A 4,249-nucleotide genomic window follows, 5' to 3' on the forward strand; every position below is an offset into this window, starting at 1 on the left:
TACACCCTTCTAACAGTGGTATCTTTCACTTTGGTTAAAAAATGTAACTGGGCTGTTTTTCCCCCTCATATGGGTAGCAAAGAACCAACACCATTCACAATTCTCTGGATTTCAATCAAGACCTTGATAAGTACAAGAAGCAAAAACAAAAGCCAGAGCCCACACTGCCTGCTTATAGATGGGATTAGACTCCCCTGATGTGGAGTAAGAACGCAAACCAAGCCATGTCAGGATGGCCGAGCGGTCTAAGGCGCCAGACTCAAGGTGAACCACCTTCCAAATACATGGGTGTTCTGGTCTCCGAATGGAGGCGTGGGTTCGAATCCCACTTCTGACAGGGCATTTTTGCTTTAACCCAGCATGAGAACACCTGACTGTACTAATGAATCAGTCATGGTCTTCAATCAAGAACTTGATAAGTAGAATCAGATGTGCTGATGTTGGGAGAAAATGAAAGTCTGCACCCACACCTCCCCTGTCCAGATAAGATTCCGATGTCACGGAACCATAAACTGCAGATTAAGCTGCAGATTAAGATGCATCCAACGGTGGCAGTAGAGAAAGAAAACAGAGCCTCTCCTATTTCCTGCCTCCCTGCTGTGTCAGGATGGCCGAGTGGTCTAAGGCGCGCTGCTTTCCCCAGCTGTGGGTGTTCTGGTCTCCGAATGGAGGCGTGGGTTCAAATCCCGCTCCTGACAAGGGCTTCTTTTTTTTTCTTTTTTTTTTACATAAAAGCGTCCGCTGAATAAAATGTAATGGCTCTATTACCCCTCTCATACGGGGATGCAAAGAATCCACACAATTTCCAATATCCAATTTCCAACAACAAATTATACATCTACTCACTACACATTGCTACATTACATTACATTACATTACATTACATACACATACATACACATTGCTAAAACTAGAGACAAGAATAGAACAAGAGAGGCACATGACTCAGTAAATATGTAAATATAGCAACTGCAGTCAAGGTAAAATGAATCCATTAAATATGTAACTCAACTTGGGTGGACTGTTAGTTGTTTTATTTTATAACACGGGGAGGACCAGTCTCACAATCTAATTGGTTAGTAGCAGTGATAAAATAATGATGTGCCACAGCTATGATTTCTTATGCTTGTTTACAGTTCTATTTCAATTAACACTCCATGGCTAAGCAGTCATTCAAGTCAAAATGAAAAACTGCCAACCAATGCACATCAGACAGCTAGCAGCAGTGTCACCCTGGATTTGCAAGCAAGCAGGGAGCAACTGTTTCCTCTGTTTCCCCATCATCCAGAAGCTGATGCAGGTCTTGAGGTGAGAGAGATTTATGTCTGTGAGCGGGGAGAAGCGCGAGAGCTCTGTCCGGCGACCAAAACTTGGAGACCGGAGAAAGCGGAGCAGGTCTGCACAATGTGCCTTCTCCAAATAATAAAATGAGTAGACCCATGCGATGTGATCCCACTGATGCACTGTTTTCCAGTGTTTGCACAATGGGATCATACAACATTTGCTCACTAACACTAGCTTGCTAGCTAGTTAGGTAGCCAGTTTGGCAGAACAAAAGAGTTTACTAATGTTGCATAGCAACTGCCTGGCACTACATCCGAGCAGCGGGGAACTATTTTCATGTAAATTTCATGTGAATCATGTATGACAGTTGAAGATGAATTCACAGAAGACAGAATATCTCAAAAGGCCACTGTTGTGCAAAAAGCTACAAGATCCAATTTAATTGGTTAGAGTAACGATCTCTGAAATGATCAACTCGGCACAAAAGTTATTTGAGAAAACCAACAAAAAACATTCAGAAATGTACTTCACATTTGCCAATAAGGCATAACTGACCTTCTAATCTCTGTAGAATGCAGAGTAGTGGAGTATACTGCATTAATCTCTGAGGGAAATTTGTTTGTCACCACAGTAAAAAACAGGAGAATCATCAGGCAGATACAACATAAACTACTGATAAATCTGCTCAGTACACAGTGCTAAAACTCAAGACAGGAATAAGACTAGAGGTGGCATTACCATAAGGTACATGACTCAATAAGTATGTAAATACAGCAACTGCAGTCAAGGTTAATCCAGAAAATAAAGCAAACGTTTAAAGAAAACATTATTAATTCAAAACCTATACAGGTTGTTTAGGAGTACAAAGGGTTTCTGGATCTTCAAAAGCTCCAATAAACATGGACAAGTCTTTCAACTTGGGTGGATTGTTTTTTATTTTATTTTAGTGCCTCAACAATAGTTTTCTGTTGAAAAATGAATGGCTTTCTGTCTGTAGAAGATTAATTTATGGTCAGAAAATCTCAGATGGCCACTGTTGTTTACTACTAGATCAATCCGAAAATAAATTGGTACAAAGAAAAGACTACAGTACATTTAGCTAATGCTTTTTAATATAAACTTAAGGTCATATTTCTTGTATTAAGGCAAGGGTTATGCAGTACCTACAAAGCATGTTACTCCAGGTTATTCCACAATAAAGAAGTCCTGCTTCCCAGCTGAGCATCTCAGGCCCTGCATCCTTCACATCCCAGTTGAAGCTACAATATATTTTTCTACATGGCACATCCGTCACTGAAATGGCCATTTTTGAGACATGTCTGGCATGCCATCTGCCGGAAAACAAATTAATTCACTACACAAGTACTCAAAATAATGGAAGCCAGTGGCAATATTTTTTGCCAAAAGGTATTGATTTGTAGCATATAAACCACTTGTATCACTCAGTTGAACTGATGTAGTGATGTAGTGTAAGTGAAATTCAGGTTTCGCTATGCCTGTATACTAAAGTAGTAAAGTACTTTATTAAAGTTATGTATGCATGAGATGCAGGTAGTGCCAGCCAAGGCTGCTTTTTGGGATAGCCAAGTGGTCTGAGGCATCTAATGAAATGGGGTTTCTGGCCTCAGAATAGAGGCTTGGGTTCAAATCCCACTTCTGATGTGAGCTAAAATGTAACAGGGCTCTATTCCCCTCTCACATTGGAAGCCAATTCCCTGCAATAAGTTTGCTCTACAGCTTAAATATTTATATATTTTAATAATTATTGAGGAACCACAGGCTTCGGATAAATAGGCATCCAAGGGTGGCATTATGGGAAGAAAACATGAAGCTTCTTCCTGGAGTAATATGAAGGATTATTCGATAATTTATAGGGCTTTGGGTTAGATTGCATTCTTCAAGATGGAATATTGTCTGCCTGGAGTTAATGTTAGCCAGCAGGAGTAATCTTTAATTTCTTCCCCGATGCACCAAGGAATATGAAGGAAAGCCTCATTCCCAAGAAGAAAATCTATATCAGTGGAAGGCATTTGAGGGGGAGGGGTATCTGGTGTGTCACAGAATCATTTCTTTCCTTTCCAATTTAACGGGGCAATTTTTTCAGTGCCTGTAAATTAGAACCTTGCCCAAGCTGTCACTTTACCACACAGGCCATTTTAATAGTGAACGACTGAAATTTCAAGGTGACATCCTTGCAACAGCATCCAGATTGCGTGCCTACATGATACTATATACAAATATATGTATATAGTTGGTAGAAAACAGAAATAACATCAGTTAAAACCCTTCATATTCCATAGGCATACATTGTTACTCGAGCCGCCATTCCCGGATGACAAATCGCAAACATCCGGCACATCCCCTGAGACTGAGAGCAAGCATATTGCTTTTCCTGTCCTGTTATTGTCTTTCATTACAACCATTCCCTTTTTTGTAGTTTTCCTACAGCACAGGTTACCTAGAGTTGGGATTATTGTTATATATTCAAATGTGAAATGTTGTCCTTTAGGGAAATGTTGGTATTTTCCATTGGGATGCAAAGCCTACAGTATCTGCCTTCCCTATTAAAATGTCAGATGCGGTAGATAATACAACTTTTTTTTTGAAAAAGGACTATAATTTACCCGTAGACTTATAACTGGAATGATGTCTTGGACACAGTGAAGTCGGATATGCATCGTTCAGCAGTTGTTTTGAGATCTTTTGCTGTAGACGCTATAAAGGGAACATTCCCATTTGTTTCTCTGACAGCGTGTTTTCTGTGTGAGAATTTCGCCATGATGCGGATTACTGTGACAAATGTGGAGATATTTTATTTTAAACTTCAAAGCTCATTGTTCTTCCCGAGCCTGAGAATAATGATGGGGGGAAACTAGGCAGTGATAAAGTGGAGCGTCTGGTGGTTAGATGTGACGCTGCTACAAGCCGGGGGGGGCCTCCGCTCTTGTTTGTATAATCTGCGCAT

The 4,249-nt window shown here is 40.4% G+C and overlaps 1 non-coding gene across 1 annotated transcript; it reads left to right on the forward strand.

The window, feature by feature from the left end:
• Window positions 1–226: 226 nt before the first annotated feature.
• trnal-caa (transfer RNA leucine (anticodon CAA)) lies at window positions 227–337 on the forward strand. Its single transcript has 2 exons — window positions 227–264; window positions 292–337. It is a non-coding gene; the product is annotated as a tRNA-Leu (tRNA).
• The last annotated feature ends 3,912 nt before the right edge of the window (window positions 338–4,249 follow it).

Source organism: Conger conger, chromosome 3, assembly GCF_963514075.1.
Source record: "Conger conger chromosome 3, fConCon1.1, whole genome shotgun sequence".
NCBI lineage: Eukaryota > Metazoa > Chordata > Actinopteri > Anguilliformes > Congridae > Conger > Conger conger.